General features: G+C 41.9%; 1 non-coding gene across 1 annotated transcript; it reads left to right on the forward strand.

Moving 5' to 3' along the window:
- Nucleotides 1-14,773: 14,773 nt before the first annotated feature.
- On the forward strand, nucleotides 14,774-14,892 carry LOC145394277 (5S ribosomal RNA). Its single transcript, XR_013896350.1, has one exon. It is a non-coding gene; the product is annotated as a 5S ribosomal RNA (ribosomal RNA).
- The last annotated feature ends 7,541 nt before the right edge of the window (nucleotides 14,893-22,433 follow it).

Here is a 22,433-nt window from a genome sequence, read left to right on the forward strand (position 1 = left end):
TAAAGTCTGACGTCGAATCAACCATCATCCACTTATCCATCAGCGAATCTTCTTCCACGACTCTTACTTTGATGGTGGTTGTCAGAGGTGAGTAGGAATGGTATATGGTACCGTGGTTGTTGTAGTTTGTAGTAACGAGTAGTGAATGGTAGTTGTGGTAGTAACTTAGTGGTGGTAGTGTGGTAGCAAGAGGTGAGTAATGAATGTTGTTGGTAGTTTTGGTAGTGGTCAGTTATTACTCAACGCTGGTAGCCTAGTTGTGGTAGGAATGTCAGTAGTTGTGGTAGAATGGTAACAAGCGGATGGTAATGTTGCTAGTTGTGACTGTGGTAGTATGATAGTGTGAAGTGGTTGTTAGAATGTTAGTAGTTGTGGTAGTATGGTAGTAAGGATTATAGTTGTGATAGTGACAGGTAAAATGTTTGTAGCTGTGGAATGACACGTGAGTAAAATGTTTATAGTTGTGGTAGGTAAGGTATCTCTGGACCTTGGTGGTAGGTGGAGATGGGTCAAGGCCGAATATAGAATGTTAGTGGGTGAATGAAGGTGAGTGGGTGGGGAAGAGATGAGTGGCTGAAGGTGAGAAGGGGGAGGCAAGGGTGGGGAAATGAATAAGGGAAAGGGAATGGCTTGAGGAGTGGGGAGGGAGTGGAGAAGGGATTAGGAAGGAGTGGGGAGGGAGGACGGGGACAGAGTGGTGGGAGAGAGGTGGGGAGGGGTGGTGGTAAGGGAGGAGTGGTAGTGGTGGGGTAGGAATGGGGAGGGACTGATAGAGGAGTGGTTTGGCGGGGATGGTTTAGGAGATAGTGGTGGGGGCGGTAGGATGAGGCGGTGTTAGGGAGAGGGAGAATGAAGGGGGAGTGGGAGAGAGGGAACGAGAGTGAGGGATGGGTTGGAGTGAGAGAATTTCCAATCTTTATTCAAAAGGTTGACATACGTATCATCCTTCACTCTCATTACAGTACGATTATTCATTTTGCTATTCACGCCATGCTGTTCGTCCCACTCACGCACTTATTCATCGTGCCCATTTCCTCACATAATTATGCATTATCTCTCACTTTCTCATACATAGTTAATAATTATCTTTCAACATCATTCATGTACTCATTTTGCTTCACATTTACTTAGTCTTTGACATTTTGATTTGTTTTTCACCCTTTATCTCACATTTCCTAATGAGATACTTTCACTCATTCGTTAATTGGTTAGCAAAGTCCCACATTCGTTTTTTTTTTTTTTTTAATAGAAAGAAGGAACTAAAGGCTGGAACCTAGCAAATTAGTACCCATAATCATTCATCTTATCGTACTGTACTTTCACTTATAGCAACTCTGGCATTGTGTGTGTGTGTGTGTGTGTGTGTGTGTGTGTGTGTGTGTGTTGGTAAGGGGCTTACTACACGCAGCTCTCAACCAGAGTGGAATCAAAGGCTTTTCATCAATTCCCCACCTCTCAGACTTCTTTCAGCCACCCTCTCGCATTTTGTCTCAGTGATGCAACTTTTTGTACTGTCTCTCGCTCTTACACTATACACTGCTTTTGGGAACTTGCCCGCATGCCATGCCTGTTACGGAAGGCACGTACAGTAGGCTCACTTTTTTATCAGCACACTTCATCTCTTTTCTGTCGAACTTTTGCATTACTGTATTATCCGGTACTCTCAGGCCCCCCTTGCCCATCTCTGAAATGTGCATCATAGAATCTGGCTTTCCCTTTGTCTCTATACAGCGTCTCCAAAGCTGATCATATGATTATACAGTACGTCATCGTGCTGAGGTACAGTATTGGCTACTTGGATTTGTGTTGGGTAGTTTCGTGTGCTTGCTGACACTGAGTCGGATATATATAAATACATATATACACACACACACACACATACATTCATTTATTTTTATATATATATATATATATATATATATATATATATATATATATATATATATATATTCAGGTTTTCGTAAACGTCTTCCTCCGCGATTAACTTCGCACGTTACACTTTAATGCACTGAGGCGAATTGTCGATAATTAGACATGGACGGCATACCAGGGAGACTCCTTAATAAATTGTCGATAATTAGACATGAACAGCATACAAGGGAGTCGCCTTATTAATCCTCGTGCGTTCTGCTGATGCAAACGGTATCGATACTGAACAGGTATACATACAAGAGAAAGGAAGATGTAAGATGGAACAGATACAGTATACAACATACACGGGAAAAACGAAGATGTAAGATGGGAAATATATCACAAAGAAAGATGCGCTACGGTTGTCTGCTGTGCCAACAAGTATATGGGTACTATTTATCACAGAGCCTTGTTATTCGTGGTAAAGGTATTGATAAGAGACAGGATGAGGGTGTCGCAGCGGAGCTGATGGCTAGATTTGTGACTTGTGAGAAAATATATCGAAAATTTACTTTACCCAGTACCATATTGCCCCTTATGGCATCAACGGGAATAATTATTACATCACAATCTTATCTGTGGTAAAAGTATTGATAAGAGACAGGATGAGGATGTCGCATCAGACTCGGTAATGACTGACATTGTGAAATGCGAGAAACTAGAAAAATGCCTCAGACAGTCCCTCGAGGCGTTTGGTACAGGCAAGGTTACCGTAGACCAGTACATTCATGTATATTAGATGTAGTGAGAGAGGCACGGGACGTGGGATAATAGAGAGAGAGTTAGTCCCATATTACTCGCTCTGAGTCGTAGAGCAGTGTCTTTGCTTGTGCGGTCAAGAACATGTACTGGTAGGGGTAAAGGACCAGCCTCGTCATCTTGGTGGCATTACATAATCGAGCAATCGCCTCGTTGATCGCCTGACCTGCGTCGTCATGAAATCATCAGAAAAAAGGTGAAAGGAGGGGGGGGGGGAATGGATGTGTTGAGCGAAGGGAAGGGTGGGATGGGACGGAGTATTTGTGGACGGTGGGGCTGGGACAAAGGAGCACACCATGTGAAAATGCGTGTTGTACCATTAGTGTAGTAAGTGCAGTGAAGGTATACCTGTAGTTGTAAATATCCTCCAAGAATGAAAGTGTCAAGGGTGTAAAGAAGTGAACGTGAGGGACAAAGAAATAAGTGGAATGAGCTGGAATTGTGATTGAGGGGAAGGGCCATGAGAGTATGGCCCCTCCCCCCCTACAAAGAAAAAATGCTGTTGGAGTAATTATTTGCGTACAGTGATTTTTTTTTTTTTCATTAACAAGAACAAAATCGTCTGCCCTGCTCTCTTTTGCTTTGATTTTGCGACGGTGTTAAAATATAACATTCTATTTCCCATGACGATATCAGTACTCCTTTAGTTGTAGACCTCGTAGAATACGTGTAGGCCTTCAGAGCATTTCCTTCTATATTTATTTACCGTATTTGTTTATTTATTTTTGTAAATATGCAACCTACTTCCAACGTGGCATTACATGGCCTAAAGAAACCTCCATTCACCACTCGTAGATCGAACTCAAATACTTGGCGGGCTGTTGCTTCGACTGGGACTTTCTAACCACTAGACCACCAGCTGTGTCTACGTATGGTGAAAGAGTTGTGTGAATAAGGAAGTAGACTATACCCTTTTTACTCTAACTTGGCCTGAAACTGCCATATCTTATGCATACTGAGTTGGAATAATAGATCAACACGAGATTATGTTGCTGTTCCCGAGGAAATGCAATGGCGAGGATGAAGGGCTGTAGTATGGTCTTTTCCTGCCGCCGACTTACGTGAATTAAACAGCAGAGGGATAAAAATCTGGGCCAACTTACGGCTAAAGGACCGTAATCAGGTAATAGAGAAAACGTGGTACCATGACAGAAATAGCTGTGTAGACGTCAATAATGAAGATACTGTACTCGATTCACCCTAACTTGGCCTAGATTTTTGTCCTTTTGCAGCTTACTATACGGTACGACATTGCACAAAAAGACAATGCTACAGCCCTCATCTTTTCCTTGGCAGTTCTTCGTGACTAGCATCATATTCCTTTGTTAATCTGTTGCTACAACTCAGCATTCAAGATGGAAAAATGCCAGTTTTATACCAAGTTAGAGTAAAAAGAGCACTGTATAGTGTGAGTGACAGTGAGAATATAATTGATGACACGATAGTGTCTGGCTGAGAGAGAGAGAGAAAAAAAAAAAGTCAGATAAGACAAAAGCAAAGAATTACTACACTGAACGCATCAGCTGATAGAGATGGTTCACGAGTGACACATCGCAACGGTGTATTGTCAACACTGGATATACACTGACGTGGACGGATACATGGCGTCATCTGTTATGGCGGTAATGAAAAGTAACGGGTTTCGTGCTAATATTATTGATGCTACTGCGGCCACTATGGGTAACATTTGAGTAAAAGATAACCTAAGGTAGCGCAGTGGCAATAATGTCTGGTGATGTAATGTTTTGCTCAGAGATATATATATATATAGTTATATAGTTATATATATAGTTATATATATGGTTATTTCATTTGGTTTAGGCTACTCGTAATTACCTTGATAGATCACATACAACGTTTTATTTATTTATTTGATTATTTGTTTTGTTATTGTGAGAAAAGGGAGAAGTAGAGGAACCTGGAGAGAAATATGGTTTGCCTTCCATAACAAAATTTTAAGCTATTTTCCCAGGCAATAAAAAAAACGACGCATATTTGGGTCACCTCCCCTATGTAGAGCGGATGTGTGTGTGTGTGTGTGTGTCTGTCTGTCTGTATGTGTGTGTGTGTGTCTGTATGTGTGTGTGAGAGAGAGAGAGAGAGAGAGAGAGAGAGAGAGAGAGAGAATTTATCTCAAGTAGTAACCATATAAAACCCCAGATATCAGTTCGTAGTAGTATATAATGTGTTTCTTTTTAAATATGTATAATTGACGAGTCCTTGAGCAAGCAGTTACTGGTACGTACTAACAGAGGTCACTAGGAAGAGAGGGTACGTAGGACTGGACCATCAAGAACATTACATTAAAATAGGAAGAAAAAAGTATCATTATCCCCTTTCAGGACTCTTCTAGGCCTACTAGGGCAGTCTAACCCCTGGACCATAAGTTAACTGCAAGAGCGATTTGTATTGGTAGATTAGTAAAGAAAATATTTGCAACAACCATAACAGAGAGGAATGTAATGTCAACTAACGGAGGATGCTGTGTGGAGAAGCCAGATATGCAGATCACCTGAGACTTGGAGTGTGGCAGAATCCGGCGATATCCTAACGATGTAGCTGAGAGAGAGAGAGAGAGAAAGAAAAAAAAGAGAGAGAGAGAGGCTAACGATGTAGCTGTGAGAGAGAGAGAGGCTAACGGTGTAGCTGTGAGAGAGAGAGAGAGAGAGAGAGAGAGAGAGAGAGAGAGGCTAACGATATAGCTGTGTGTGTGTGTGTGTGTGTGTGTGTGTGTGTGTGTGTGTGAGAGAGAGAGAGAGAGAGAGAGAGAGGCTAACGATGCAGCTGTGAGAGAGAGAGAGGGTGGGGGGGAATAAAAGCTATCGAAAAGGTAAGAGTTGAGGTAAAGGGGAAAGTAGGAACGGAGAGAAGGAGAGAGAGAGAGAGAGAGAGAGAGAGAGGCGGACTAACAACAAAAAATCGAGGACAGCCTAACCTGGTGTAGTGAGAGTGTGTGACATGGCAAATAGCATTAACCGAGATCGGGGCATCAGCCAGAGAGAAGCCTACCACAGTAATGCCATTTTTGCACGCACACATCTCTTATTTTTTTTATGTACAGTCAGTTTCAAAAGTCCGTTCACCTTCCGTGCCCCTCTTTTTTCTTTGGAATCATAGACGCTATACTTGAAGCCCTAGATATATAGAGAAAATCGACATTTTATATTTCAAGGTCTCAAATGTGAGTGAATGGAAATGTGGCCAATTTTTGCTGGGTGTTATTGCGCGTTATAATCTATTGATCCTTGACCCTTTTCGGCTTAGTTGATGGCCAATTGTAGGGAGATTAGAGGGTAGACTTGACAGGTAACCAAGTAGACTTATTCCTACTTAATAAGTAAGGCACATTGAATTTCACGCAACCACGGCTTAAGTTGAACAGACCCAGTTCCGTCAGATGAAAGGTAATGACTGTATTCTACCTGCTTGTGCTTGCCATACTTTTGTGTTAATATACTTATCCCGTCTACACACACTCTCATTTTTATTCAGTTGTTGACTCATACACAGTTGCGGACACCAGTATTGATTCACTTCAGTACGATAAACAGCGAGATAGGGTGGTAAACAGTGACTTTCGAAATACAGTGAGGCCATCTTCAGAGCCCAGCTAGCTTTTTGATTTAAGAATTTGATAATTGGCCAAAAATTAAATTGATTATATTGTCCAGCACTGTACATTTTGATAATGATTTCGAGGGGTTGGATATCGAGGGAATATAGGTTTAGCTTAGCTACCCTAGGAATAATTAAGTGATATATTCTGCTGTTACTTTTATGTGTGGTGCTGGAGAGGGACACCTTCATGTAGTGACCCTGATGTGCTCTGGCGGCTTCATTGCCTGGTTATACAAACTTTCCATATCTCCATCCTAATCCCCCAGATGGAGGATGGTGGACTGCAGAAGAGTAAGCTCAGCCCGCAGTCCATCGGGTTCACGCACAGATGAACCTCGTTATTCAGCTGTATACTCGTAGGTCAGTCACTCGGTTAGTGGAAATTTTCGTCCGTTTGCAGTCTAGGCTATTTCCCGTAGCTCAGTAGCCTAGTGGAATAAGACAATATGACGGCTTTACATACTTTCCATAGCACTTTTTCGTGACTAGCACCACATATAAGTGTTAATTTCTTTTAATAGCTCTACATTCAAGATAAAGTGACGGCAGTTTTACGCCTAGTTGAAATGAAGAAAATGGTTTAGGAGTTGATCAAGGCTATCTTTGACCCTTCCAGATTGGGAAATAAAAACTCCAAAGCAGAGTGAAATCGTGTAGCGCTAGCAAGAACACACACACACACACACACACACACACACACACACACACACACACACACACACACACACACACACACACACACACACACACACACACACACACACACACACACACACACACACACACACACACACACACACACACAGTCACCATATTCGATGGGTGAACTACTTCAATCTGATGACTATTATTCCTTTAATTCCTGCTGTTTCCAAGCGAATTTGTTCACATTAGGAAAGATTTTAGACGACATCATATATACCGTACTGTAGCCCTCAGTAACCCCTGCAGTACGAGACATTGGCTGTTATGCTTGTCGAGTAAGAAAGCTCTCTGACACCTTATCCGACGTGATTTACTTAGATTTTAACACCTTACAGCCATACTCTGCGAACCTTCTGTTACGTAAGTCCTTCCAGTACAGCCATACTCTGCGAAAATAACACACAAAATGGTATTAACCAGCCATAGCCAAGAATAAACAACTAAGGAAGAAGTGTTATGGAGCCTCCTTGGTTCTTACCCGACGAGAATACGAGCCATCTTTTCTGTGCTGAAATCAAATCACCTTGGAGCAACAGTACATTGGAAAATAAGTAATTGGAGTGAAGGGGACGAGGTAGAATGGTGAAGGATTTGAGGTGTGGCCTTGACCGTGGGATGAAATGATTTGGCGTGGGTGAAAGTACAGGGCTAGGTCAAGATTCTCTTGACCTAGGTACAGGGCGTCTCAGGAAAAGTGCAGCGTGATAGTCTACAGGCGGGGACAAAAATTCTCTCAATATATCACCGTTTCTCTGTCTCACACTTCTTTGCTGTCTAATATTCCTAAGCTGAGAGAGGTTTGGTATGTTTCACTCCCTTAACCTTTTAGTCTCACTTTCCTTTGCCGGCCATAATTTCCAAGCTGAGAGGTATGTTTCTCTGCCCTAATATTTCACCTCTTCTAACCTGTATATTCTCACATTCCCCATCCTCCTTTTATTCTGAATCTGAGAGTCGTGGTATGTGTCTTTAATAGTGCACCTCACTTTATTCCTTAGCTGAGAGGCTTAGCATGATTATTTGCCACAATATTGTATCTCTTGCACCTCTCACTTTCCTCTGCTGGCAATGTTCTGAAACTGAGAGAGGCTTAGGCCTAGTTTGTTTGTCTGCCCAAGTATTGCGTCTCGATTACTTCTCATTTTCTTCTGCTGACTGATATACCTAAGCTGAGAGGGGCTGGGTACGTTTCTCAGCCCTTATATTTCACTACATCTGCTTCTTCCTTTCCTCTGCTGGCTAATATTTCTAAGCCGAGAGATGTTTGGTATGTTTCTCTGCCCTAACATTGCATCTCTTCTTACTTCTCACTTTCCTCTGCTGGCTAATATTCCCATGTTGAAAGATGCTTCGTATGTTTCTCTGCCCTTATATTACACGTCACCTGTTTATCATTCTCCTTTTCAGGCGGCTAACATTCCTAAGCTCAGAGAGGATTGCATGTTTCTCTGCCCTAATATTTCACCTCCTGAACTCACTTTTCCATGTTGGCGAATATAGGCTACCTAAGCTAAGAGAGATTTGGCATGTATCTCTGCCCACACTCATAACTGATTCCCTTTAATACAGTACTTTAGGGAGGGAGGTGACGGTCGTGACCTTAGTGTGAAATGGACGCAGTGGAATAATTGGCGGACTTTTTTCCATGAGTGCACATGGAGTTTTATATCAGACCACTGTATTTATCATTTCCTTTATTTAGGCAGAAGCTTTCGTCCTTTTACAGCTTATTTCACGTAGCTTAATGGTAAAGTAAGACATTACGGCTCTGCATACCTTCCATAGCACTTTTTCATGTTCTGACCTTTTATAGCTCAGCTTTTACGATGGAGAGATGCTGATTTTATGCCTAGTGAAAGAGTATAGCTTCATCAGCCTTAGGATTTTTTTTTTTTTTAGTTCCTGATGTAACTACACGCCTTTACCTTTTATTCAGTTTAAAAAGTAAGATAATGGCCATTAATTCCATGAGTGCGAGACGCCTTTCAAGAGTGGAATACAGCCGTCTGGAGGCAGCGGAAATAAACATTACTCTTACGTTACTTGGTCTGAAATTGCCATCTCTCCATTTTCACTGCTGAGTTGTAACGATAGATTACCGTGACGATAGAATATGATGCTTGTCGCGAGGAAGTGCTATGGAAAGGATGTGGGGCCGTGATAGTCTTTTTCTGCCACTCACTTACGTGAAGCAATTCGTAAAAACAAAAATCTGGGCCAGGTTTAGGGGAAAGAACTATAAAACGTATTGGAGCGGCAAAACACGTGGATCAGTTTCACTGGGTACGGGTGTTCTGATGTGTTTTCTGGTTTAGGCTATTCTTGTTAGTTTTAAACAAATTTTATTTAACGTAGGAAGGATCTGTAGCAGTGAAGGAGTTTGTTATGCTATATCTGGCCCCTAAAGATCGAAATATCTCCCCAGAGCAGAATAAGATCCTTTTTAAGCCCCAGAAATAAAATGAAAAATACCTACATCACGGAAGTGATGGGTTAAACGTGTTCTGTTATTTTGTAGGGTATTCCGTTGGTGACTCTCCTGCTTCTGTGGTCCCCAGCTCCTGTTTAAGGATCTCTCTCCTCCCATCGGCTATATTGATGGGAAAAAGGCTGGGAACGATGATGATGATGATAATGTACAGTTGCGATTCTAGATTCCCTCTTCCTTTGTATTATTGGGAAACGAGGCAGGAGATGACTATGACGATGATGATGATATATACAATTCACTTCATCGCTATAGAATAGCCCATACTTCAAATGGGGTAGTTAGAGAGTGACATTTAAATGGTGGTGGTTCCGTCAGTATATAACGTAGTGTTATCAGTGCGTCGCCAAATGTCGGGTATATAAGAGCATGCAAGGTCTTATACGTGACATTTGTTTTTGCTGGCTATTGTTGAGTTCGTTTCTTCGTTGTTTTGGCCTTATATTATTATTATTGCTATTAATTATGATCATCACAGGCCTAATTTATGGCATTGTTGGAATGGGTTAACATCAATACTGTTATTGATATTATTAACCATATTTTTAATTACTTTTTTTCTGTTCTGCTGGTGTAATATTGTCGGAGCAGTTATTATTTACCTATAGTGTAGCATGGCGGGTAGCATGTTCCACACAAAAATTAGCCTACTTCTCTGTTGTGTAAGTTTCCTTTGGGCTAGGCTACTTGTTTGGTGTGTGGTAGGTTATGTATTGATTCTTGCATTTGTACAGTTTCTATTTGTATTCCTATCTGATTTCTTTTTGTATCGTTCACCTTAAGTCATAACAGATTGTCGTCCTTTTGCAGCTTATTCTCGTAGCTTATTGGCAGAATGCGACAACACCGTGCCTCCTACATCCTTTCCATAGTACTTGATCGTGACTAACTTATGTTCGTTTGTTAGTCTCTTGTTGTAACTCGGCATTCACGATGGAGAGAGAGATCAGTTTTAGGCCAACTTAAAATGAAATGAGTATATAATAGTTCTTTGTGTGATACTACTGTAGTTTCTCTCAGTGTGGTAGGCTATTAGTTAACTCCGTAGTATCAAGTTTCTCTCTCTCTCTCTCTCTCTCTCTCTCTCTCTCTCTCTCTCTCTCTCTCTCTCTCTCTCTCTCTCTCTCTCTCTCTCTCTCTCTCTCTCATGATGGATTCGGCCACTCCCACAGCTCGAATTCTAAATCATAGACGCATGATATTCAGTGACCCGTAGTATGTGAGACGAATAATCTCTCTGGTTACTAGTCAAAGCGACTTTCCAGTCAGACTACACCTTGCCATCAGTTGGGCTAAAAGGCGTTAGGTATCTTCGTTAGAATAGAAAAAACGCGCAGTAGTCTAGTTTCTTTTTTAAATTGTATTTACAGTCTGCGTCAAAAGTTCTGTTGTCTCGCCTGCTTTTCTCTCCACGAGCTTTGAAAATCAGTAAGGTGAATCCACAGCAACCAATACTGATAATTTATTTAGCCATAGCTCAGTGTTATCAGTGTCGGTTACTGTGAAGCCACCACATTAGTTTTCATAAGCCGTAGACAGAGAAGCAGGAGAGGCGACAGAACTTTTGATGCTGACTGCACTGGTTGCGTGTGGGTTATTATACCGTAGTTCATTCACCTTAACATGTCGATTATCGTTCTTTTGCGACGTATTTCTCGTAGCTTAGTGGCAAAATAAGGCAATACTGCAGCTCCACACCCGTTTCACAGCACTTTTTCGCGACTAGCACCTTACAGTATTCTAGTGTTAATCTCTTGTTAGTTTTAGCTCAGCAATAGCACCATATTTTAGTGTTAATCACTTGTTAGTTTGAGATTAGCAATAGCACCATATTCTGTTGTTAATCTCTTGTTAGTTTGAGCTCAGAAATAAATGTGGTGATATGACAGTTTTCACTCCTGCTTAAAGTGGAGAGAGGATGTTTTGTTTATCACTAGGGTGTTAATTAAATCCGTGTTAGCGTTTCCATCTCCCTCGTACGTCCTTAGAGTGTTGGCGGGTGTCCAAGTGATGGTGGTGGGTGTGGCACTTGTGGATTTAATCTCTCGTTCAGCACCGCAAAACATTATCCACACACACACACACACACACACACACACACACACACACACACACTCTCTCTCTCTCTCTCTCTCTCTCTCTCTCTCTCTCTCTCTCTCTCTCTCTCTCAGCTGTGATATGTTGTGCTCTCCTGCTGTTTTTTACACTTAACATCCCACCCTACTATTTTATTATTTCACTTACCAAAAATATGACATGATTGAATTAACAGTCGTTCGGAATTAACTACTAGGCACCAGGCTTACAAAAAAAAAAAAAAAAAAAAAAAGATGGCGAAATATTCCTCAAGTCCATTTTGATAAACGTGGGGTAATATTTTCTGTTGTTTCACTGGTTAAACTAAAATAATATGGCGTCAGCGAGAATTATGAGTGCCTCAGAATTACCAGCCAGGTGTGTAGAACTTCCGGAGAAAATGTGGCTCAGGTACAGTTTCATCGAACATGTGTTAAGGTTTTTTATTACTATATTGGTGTGGTAGAAGTAGAATTACATGACATCAACGTGAATTACTAATCTCCTCAGAATTAACAATCAATCAACCCCCCCCCCCCCCAAAAAAAAAAAAAAAAAAAAAAAAAAAAAGCTACTGTTAGCTACAGCAACTGCTATGATTACAACAACGACCGCTGCTGCTGCTGCTGCTGCTGCCGCTGCTGCTAAGAAATCGCGAAAATGGTGTATGTCATATGGTCGTGTTGACTTATTTCGTCCCATAATATCAAATTAAAATTATGACATCAAACCCTGAGTTATTAGTTATTTATTACCGGTAGGTCAGAATTGGCAGCCAGGTATATAGAACACCCAGGGAAGCATGGCCCAGATCCATTGCCGTCCAAGCTAAGGGTAACGAACTTATCTTGGTTTGAAAATGCTGTCTCTTGGTCTCCATTCTCGTCGATTAAAGATGAGCCCGAACACCTTTCCCGAAGCTATCTGTTTTGCTTATTGCACCTTACTGTCCTTTTCTTCGTTATGTAAATCCTTCTAATATCGCCCCATTCTACACATATAATGTACAAAAGGATATTAACCATCCATAGCCAAAAATAAATCGTTGAGGATAATATGCGAGGGAGGCTCCTTAGCCAACAAGAATACGGACCTTGATCTTAGGTGCTGAGCTATAATAAGCGACAAACACTGTAGTTTGTTGCTACTCTCCATCAGGTTTTATGGTGAGGATATATAGTCACTGTATCGCCTCGTTCTGTTATTGAAGTAGCTACGGTGATTCTGTTGCAAAAGGGCGAAAACCTCCTTCAAGTTGAGGTGGACGAACTCTGATTCTACCGGTATCTCTATCGTACTTGTAACTATATTGGACTTGTAACTGTTGAACTTGTAATCTGGCGGATTTGTAACTGTCAGACTTGTAACTAGCGGTTTTATAACTGTCGGACTTGCAACTTTGGCCAACTTGTAACTGTCGGATTTGTTTTTAGTAGGTTTATTTTCGTCGGACGGAACTCGGTCACTCCTATAACTTGAACGCTAAGACGTGGTTGCATGAAATTCGATGAGCCATGGGTAGCAGTGTCCTCTTGGTTGCTGATTAAATTTGTCCTCCAGTTTGCTTACACTTGGCCATCATTTGAGCTGAAAGAGGTTATGACAGATGAAAAGAAACTGGCTGTAATATACTGATCTTGTCCGTGACCCGTATTGTCGTTGGGTACGGAGGCTTCCCAGCACCTCTTCCTTATCGATTTATTTTGGATATGAATGGTTAATATCCCTTTGTACGTTATTTATGCAGAGTGTGGCGATTCTTGAAGGATTTGTATAACAGAATAGGACAGTAAGGTGTAACAAGCAAAATAAGTCGCATAGGAAATGGTGTTAGGAAACATCGTTAACAGACGAGAGCATTGGCTCTTTCCACTACCCTTCACCAAAGTTTAGTAGGTCAGGTACTGTGTTTGCTTTCACAGCTGCATCGTCAGTTTATGCCGAGGCAGAGATGCAGCACGAACGGTATGGCGATACTCTAAGGATGGCGAATGGTTGTGGCGGGATAGGATTGGGACTGGGACGGGGCTGATTAGAATGATAAAACATTGAGTACAAAAGGAAAGGAAAGAGCAACAGACTTTTTAGTCCTTTCGAAGCAGAGTGGTATTTAAGGTAGGTGCTGCTCGTGATTGACGCACAGTAACATTTATTAGTCAAAGGCAAGGATAACAAAGCTGGAATGTCTACTATAGTTCAGGGACAGCCTTAGTTAATATCATATCATTTACGATGCAGCCGGTTATGAAATCGATGTTAGAGGTAAGGGTTAAGTGTTGAAAACGGATTAAAGAACACTGCCTTCCCCCCCCACCCCTACTGACCTGACCACTGCGAAGGTGAAAAAAGTTTTTTCTTTCTCTTTCGTTTTCTTTCTTCCCTTTTCTTTGTTTCGGTTTCTTTTTTCTGTTTTAGTACCTTGTGCTTCCTCCCCTCCTCCTCAATCCACCCTACCCCCACCCCAGCCCGCACCTTCGCAGTGACACATATGAGTCGGAGATGTGTTCCTGCGTCTCCACCCTTCCTGTGTGGCTCCTCCCTCATCCTCACTCTCTTGTCAGACGAGGTTATAGGCGGCTCCATCTCTCACCTGTACACCTTTATTAACCCCATTCCCACCTGGGGTCTCCGATACTGAAAATTGTCGCCTAACTGTAAAGAAAATAACCCCCCCCCCCATATATATAATTATATATATATAAAGGTCATCGGGAAGGGGAATAAGAACGAACTATGAAGTAAAATGAAAGGTAGAAAATAAGTGTTCTTGAATAAACTTTTCTGGTGGCAGCAAAAACATAATGATAAATACGTCATGTAATTGGAGAGTTAACCCATTAAATAATATTAGTTTGTGCACGGGAAGGCGTGGTTGAGTGGTAAGGCAGTGAGGTCATTATTCCAGACCCGAGATCGAATTCTTGTTGTCAGTTTATCTTCATCTGACGAAACTGACCCACGCCTAGAACTTTAATACCAAATTATTAGTATGTAGATTCCGATGAGCTTTAGTTATGAAGTAGGAATGAATCACCCTGGTTACCATAGTCGCGGCGCACGACTCTGAGGTTTTCATTATCGTACCCTAGCAACCTACCGTTCAAAAGTGCGTCCGATTTCGTATCATATACACGAATCATATTATTATGCACAAATATATTATACACGAGTATTATTATACACGAACATATTTTACGCGAATCACTTGCGTCTCATGCCAACGGCCATACCACGTTGAGTACACCGCTTCCCGTCCGATCAGCGAAGTTAAGCAAAGTTGGGTCTGGTTAGTACTTGGATGGGTGACCGCCTGGGAACACCAGATGCTGTTGGCATCCCTACGTGTCAAGTGGGGTTGGTGGAGGATTAGTGCCCCTCCCTGTAAAACAATTAACTCTAAGCCCTTGGCCACCCCGTCTGGGATACATGGCGTCTGGCAATGAATGAATGAACTTGCGTCTCATACACGAAATGGGACGCACTTTTAAATGGTAGGTTGCCAGGGTACGATACTGACAACCTCGAAGTCGTACGCCGCGACTATAGTCGGATCAATTCAAAAATCCGACACACTTGGCCTTCAGCAGAGCTCATAGGGATTATGGATCTTTGTAAGGTTGAAGTAAATGCGTTACCGGTATCGTGTATGACTAGTGGAATATAGTGTTTAGTATACTGTATAATTATAGTAGGTTCACTGCTATTCACTTATGTAAATCCACGCAAATAGCGCTGATTCATGACTCTACTAGTTGTAAACAAAGTATCTCATCCTCTAAAGTATGAAGACTTGTGAAAATACAGTACAGTACCATCCGTGTGTGTGTGTGTGTGTGTGTGTGTGTGTGTGTGTGTGTGTGTGTGTGTGTGTGTGTGAGGGGGGGAGAGAGGGGTTAGTCAATCTAAGCCTAACTCTTGGTTCAGGTGGAAACTTAGAATATAAAGACGAGTATCCTTATGGTGTCAGGGGAGTATAATGAGGTGAGAGGAGAGGAGAAGGTATTAATGGAGAGAGAGAGAGAGGGGGGAGGGAGAGAGAGAGAGAGAGAGTATACTTAGAATATAAAAGCAAGTATACTTACCGGTATATCAATGACTTGTGGCTATATAGTGAGGTGAGAGGACAGAAGAGATGAGGTATTGAAGCTGAGGAGTTAGGGTTAGGGTGAGGAGTCGGGATTAGGGTGAGGGTTAGGGATGCAGGTAGGGGTAAGGGTGAGGATCAGGGCTAGGGTAAGGGTGGGGAGTCAGGAGGATTAGGGTGAGAGTGGGATGCAAATGTGGGTAAGGAGTTGGGATTAGGGTGAAGATGAAGGGTGCAGGTGAGGGTAAGGGGGAGGAGTCGGGATTAGGGTGAAGGGGAGAGATGCAGGAGAGGATAGGGGTGAAGAGTCGGGATTAGGGTGAGGGTGAGGGTGAGGGTAAGGGTGATGCTGAGGGGTGCAGGTGAGGGAAGGGAGAGACATCAGAATTAGAATGAGGGTAAGGAGGAAGTGACAGTGAGGGAGAAGTGTACGAAGTCAGGATTAAAATGATTGTGAGGGTTAGGGTTGAGTTAAGGGTGTCGGTAATGGTAAGGATGAGACATCAGGATGAGGGAGGCAGATATGAGGATAAGGAAGGGGTGAGGGTGAGAGTAAGGGTAAATATGAGGGGTCAGGCTAGGAGGTACAGTTTGAGGATAAGGGTGAGGGTGAGAGGTGAACGTGAGAGTAAGGGTGAGGTGAGAGTGAAGGATCAGTAAGTACGCTTGTAACGACACATCAGATAGTTTCCCTTCTTATATCCTGTTGGTGCTGGGAACGTTACTTATCTCTGTGTTCTGACTTTTTTCTTTCTTTCATGTACTATATACTTACCCAGTATTTATTTACTTATGTACCGGTATTTATTTATCGTGGCCTCCATAGCAAGAGAGCTTTAGATGAGGGCAGCGTTGAACCTCACAGAAAAATCACATTCTTTATTGTACTTAAAATGATAAAACATGGACGAAAGATTGTCATATATAGCCTAGACCATCTTGAGATGTACATTCGGAGACAAAATTTCTTCCATTATTTCGCCTGAACCACATACACTTTTCGTTTTTCTTTGCTGGTTAATATTTCTAAAGTTAGAGAGGTTTGAATATTTCTCTGCTTATTTGTAATTCTCTTTGATACGATGCCACATGGGTGTTAAAAAGTATAACCCACTATCTCATAATTCATCGTAAGGATGTGTATCAGTGTTAATGTTCGGAACTGCACGTACGAGTAGGTCTTATTTTTGTCCTTGAGTACAGGTGTCGTGTGTGGAGAGGGTGACGTGATAACCTGGGTCATATCTTCACTAAATGGAATATTATCGAAAGCGTTACGCCTTATCTGCTGTCTTCATAATCTCTTCGTCATAATACTGCCTCTCTCTCTCTCTCTCTCTCTCTCTCTCTCTCTCTCTCTCTCTCTCTCTCTCTCTCTCTAAGAAAGACGGTGTTGGAAGGTTTACTCTTGTTTTCTGCATTATCCACCTCACTTCGATGACACTTTTTTAAAGTATTATTGCATGCACCAGATTTTATTCAGTTTTAGGGAGATTTTGAAGTGGAGGGATTAGAGAGTAGTGGTAGTAATAGTAGTAGTCGTCGTAGTCAAAGCAGTACGGTAGTAGTTGCAACCCCAGGCCCAGCTAAATATGAACCCAGTGGACTGCAGGCTTCAGTTTCTCTTCTGCAGTCCACCATTCTTATTTTGGGGGATTAGTAGACGGGTTAAGTATCTTCTGACATCAGGTCATGATGCAAAGTTCCCCTTTGGTATGGAAGTACCTTAAGTCCATAGAAAAAAAAAAAATCCAAAAACACGAGATAGATCTCGCTTCGTATCTGAAAGATACTTTTTTTTTTTTTTTTTTTAACAGAATTGCCACCAACAATACACCAGACCCCATAGCTTTGCTTCTGTTATAGTTATAATGACAAAATTGGCTTCGAAGTGTACATTTTAGGGGTCAAGGAATCCAATTAAATAGGTTTCAAGGCAAAAAAAAAAAAAAATAGTTTTCTCCATACCATGACAATTGAGGATAAAGTGAAACAAAAAAAAATGTTTATTCAGTTTTTTTGGTCTTGTTAGACTTAGTTTTCCACGGTAATTCCTGTGGTGTATGTTTTGTTTGTCTAGGTTTTTGTCAATAATTGGCAATTGTTTATTTCCAGTCTTGTTACCGCGTGCCGAAGTAATGGCTGACGTATCGCTTACCACGTCATGGGCTCTCTCTCTCTCTCTCTCGCGCACACACACACACACACACACACACACACACACACACACACACACACACACACACACACACACACACACACACACACACACACACACACACACACACACACACACGGATACTCGTCACTAGCCATTCGGGTCATAATCTCCATCGATGTTTTACACAGCTTTATTGACAACACATTAAAACATGGTAGACATATACATTGTCATACTTAACATCATCCTGCTTGTAATGCATAGCAGTATACCTGATGTGGCTACTGTCAACTTGAAAATGAATAGCGACTGTGTGTGTGTGTGTGTGTGTGTGTGTGTGTGTGTGTGTGTGTGTGTGTGTGTGTGTGTGTGTGTGTGTGTGTGTGTGTGTGTTTGTGTTTTCACTGAATGAAATACACGAATCAGTACCGTATTGTGCATGGGCTTACCAATAATCATTTCTGAGTGATTATTGGAATAAAAGCATTGACATAATTATGAGCTGAGCCTTCGAGGCTTACACCAGTTGTAGGACTGATATGAGCGTTGATGATATGAGCAGCCCACACACGTAATGCACAAACCATTACGTTTACATCACTCACGTGTGTATCATCAGCTGCCTAAGTGAGTCTGGTGACATGTGAAAAAATATTGTATGCGGTAATTATTGTATGTGGTAATTGATATACTGAACAACTCTGGAGCCTCCAGTAAGGCATTTTTTTTTTCTTCAATATCTGTTTGCTATAGTTGTGTTATTGATGCAAATTCGGCGAGTCCCTAATAATTTATAATTGAGTGGATTGTGCGCCGTATTTCTTCAGCAGAGGAACACTGCATAGGCCTTCTTTGTCGCCTTGCTCAGCCTGGCCAGCTTGGGTGGGCCAGAAACGTCCCACGAGGGGTGATTTTTTATCTGGTCCATTTCACTGTTTATTCCCACCAAACAGTTTAGCATAAAGCTGCCAAACAAATAGGTTGGGAACAACTTTATGGGTAACAGTCTTATATTGTTGATATTTAATATGCATCCAACATTATATGACAGTGAATACAATGATGTCCAATGTTTTACAACATAATGGAGCAAACCTGCACCATTACAATGTCTGAGACAACACTACCGTATTGTTGATTTGGTCTTACGTTTACTGTTATTATTATTATTATTATTATTATTATTATCGTTTACTATAGTTGATGTTACATGAATCATCTGTGTTTTGTGGAGGACTTCATTTGTGTTTTCTTTGAATTTGCATATGCAGAATTCATTGCTACCTCGTTGATGTCCATAACTAGACTACGAGATTGTTGTATACTGTCATTACCGTGGTATCATCTCTTCTCTTCAGGCATGTAAGTCTACGGTGGTCACTCCCACCTTTTCATTTTTTTTTTTCCCCATGAGCCCACGAGTGTAGCGTTACTCATGATCACAACTGTACATTCCAGTACATACCATTGCTCACAGTCTTGGACCTCCCAAGGCAATGGCACTGTCAGCATTTCATGCGCCAGCTGGGTGCGACGCTACCTCAGCATTCTTTGGCAAAGGCAAGAAGACAGCCTGGTCCGTGTGGCAATCCCTGTCTGAGCTCTCCTTACCTCTTCAGCTGCTCTCTGGCCCTACCCCCCACCATTGAGACGATCAGAACCCACACACCCATGCTCCAGAGATTTGTCATGTAGCTCTATGATGCATCCGGGGACAACATCACAGTCGTGGATGCTGCTCAACTCTCCCTCTTCCTTCACAATGGAAGAGACTGACCACATCCAGCAAAACATTGATGCAGTCCATTAGCACCTCGTTCGAGTAGCTTATCAGGTAGGATAGGTTTGCATAGCGGCATAATATTAAAATTTCTGAGAATAATGCAGGCTGTGTATTTCACTGTGTATATCACTAGTCATGTGTTTCTCTTCAGAGTGGACATGTGTGAGGCAATATGTTTCTCAAAGACCATGTTACAGTCTCACCGTGTCAGTGGGGATGACAGCAGGATTCCCTAGACTTTGCACCAACTCCTGTCTACACTGAAACCCACTATTTCAAAGGACTTGCCAGAACTTGTCATTTGAAAGTGTAAGACAGACTGTAAGGCACCTTGTAAATGCTGCATGCAGAGGCAGCCCTGCATGTCTCTGTGTGGATGTAAAGATTCATGCACTCACAGTGGTGCAGACGTCTACATGCAAAATCTGCTTAGTGATGTGTGAACATTATACCGTGAACTATTAGTTTTTGCCACTGCATCATTGTAGGTGTGGCATTGCCTACTTCTGACTATTGATGGGAAATATTTACCTCAAGTTTTTCTGTCAAATATTGTCTTAATGAATCTGTGAACATAGTTACGAACTTGTTGTCTCACTACTCAGTACCTAGCACTTGCATCCATATAATAATACACACTCTGAAAATTTTAAGGTGTTATTTCAGTGAGTGGACCTCTGAAAGCAAGCATTTTTAATGTTTTCAGGGACCTCATGTTATATTTGTAAAACACGTGTCACAGTACATGGACTTTCAATGATAGTTTCCAAACTATGAGTTGCCTGTGTTTTAAGTGTGACCAATTTACATATAAAATTTAACCAATTTTGCATATTTTACCAGTAATAGTTATGGTAAACAGAAAAATATGATTTTTTTAACTTTGAAAACCTTTTTATTTGATTCCTCGACCCCCAAAATGTAACTTTGACATCAGTTTGTCATTATAGCTATAACAGTGGCGAAATTGTGGGGTCTGGTGTATTGCCGGCTGCCATTTTGAAAAAAAAAAAAAAAACGCATATTTCAGATACGAAGCAAGATCAAACTGGTGTCTTTTGATGAATTTTTCTTCTATGGCCTTAAGGTGCTGCCATACCAAAGGGGACCTTTGCATCATGACGAAGTCAGTAACCTTTTTTATGCACTTAACCCATTTTAGTAGATAGGGAAATAACTGAGACGTTTGTATAACCAGGTAGTTCAACCACCCAGTTGTATCAGTGCCACCACATGAAGGCGTCCCACAAGTGATAAAAATAAGATTAAAAACTAGATCACTGAATGGAAAGGGTGAAGATGTCAAAGTGAGAGAAAATAAGAGTGTGAGAAAATTAAAATGCAAGAAAATGAGTGATAGTGGGTGTGTTTGTGAAAATGAGAGTCGGTGTAAGGTTCCGTCCACACGAGCGGGCAATGCCTGACGTGCACTGTCCGCTGAGCGTATACCCCTCGCTTCTTTAACATTGTTACCAGATCAAACAGTTTCTGGCGGCCATTGGTCACTACCGGGCATACTTGTTTTGTTGTCCACCCGCCAAGCATTGCCTCAACCATAATTTGCCAGTGGTTTCCCTGCTTATGACGTCATATACGCTCGTGCCCGCCAGCCACCTTCTAAATGTGTGAACTGGAATGTGATTTGGTATCAGTGTTTGCCCGTTGGGCACTGCCCGATCGTGTGGACGGGTCCAAAGATATAAGAGTGAGATAGTGAGAGAAAGAGATACTGAGAGAGAAAATAAGAAAGTAAGATAGTGTGTTGGTAGTTGTTTTTGGTGACTATGTGAGAGAATATAATACAGTGAGAAAAGTGGAAATGAGTATGAGAAAATGGGTTGGTGATAAAATGAGTATACTGTATTGGTGGTGAGAGAGAGGTCAAGTAAACAAATGAGAAAGTGAGTTAGTGAGGACGAAAATTGAGAGACAGAGAGAGTGGGCAAGTGAGCCAGAAAAGTGGTATGAAATATTAAAAATTGAGCTTGAAGATGTGAGAGAAAATTGTGTAAACTGAGAGAAGTTAGAGAAAATGAAACTGAGCAAGTGAGAGTGTGATGCTAGCTGCTGCTGGTGGTGGTGGTGGTACTGTCAAGCCATCTTTAACGTATACCTCTCTCTCTCTCTCTCTCTCTTTCCATTTTCCTTCCGTTTTTTCCATATATTACCCTCTCCTCCTTCCCATCCTTCCTTCCTTTCTTCTTTCCTCCCGTATTTCCTTCTTTCTCTCCCTCCCTCTCTCCCTCACTCTGTCCATCCATCCATCCTTTCATATTTCCTTCTTTCTTTCTTTTGCCTTCCTTCCTTCCTTCTTCACTTCTTCTCCCCCTCTCTCTCCCTCACCCTCTCTCTTCATCAATTATTTTCTCACCCTCTCCCTCTCCCTTGCCGTCCTACTCCCTCTTTTTCTCATTTCCTACCTCCCTCCTCTTCTCTCTCTCTCTCTCTCTCTCTCTCTCTCTCTCTCTCTCTCGTTTTCCTTCCATTTTTCCATGCACGAATGTTACCCTCTCCCTCCCTCCCCTCCTTCCTTCCTTTCCTTCCAGGTTTCCTTCTCTTCCTCGCTCCGTCCCTCCCTCCTTCCTTCCTTCCTTCCTTCCTTCCTTCCTTCCATCCATCTATCCATCCATCCATCCATCCATCCATCCATCTATCCATCCATCCATCCATCCATCCATCTATCCATCCATCCTTCCTTCCTTACTTTTTCCAGGTTTCCTTCTCTTCCTCGCTCGCTCCCTCCCTCCCTCCCTCCCTCCTTCCTTCCTTCCTTCCTTCCTTTCTTCCTTCCTTCCATCCATCCATCCATCCATCCTTCCTTCCTTCCTTCCTTCCTTCCGTCCTTCCT

Source organism: Coenobita brevimanus, chromosome 26 (assembly GCF_032717465.1).
Source record: "Coenobita brevimanus isolate Jiangsu-jjx chromosome 26, ASM3271746v2, whole genome shotgun sequence".
Lineage (NCBI taxonomy): Eukaryota > Metazoa > Arthropoda > Malacostraca > Decapoda > Coenobitidae > Coenobita > Coenobita brevimanus.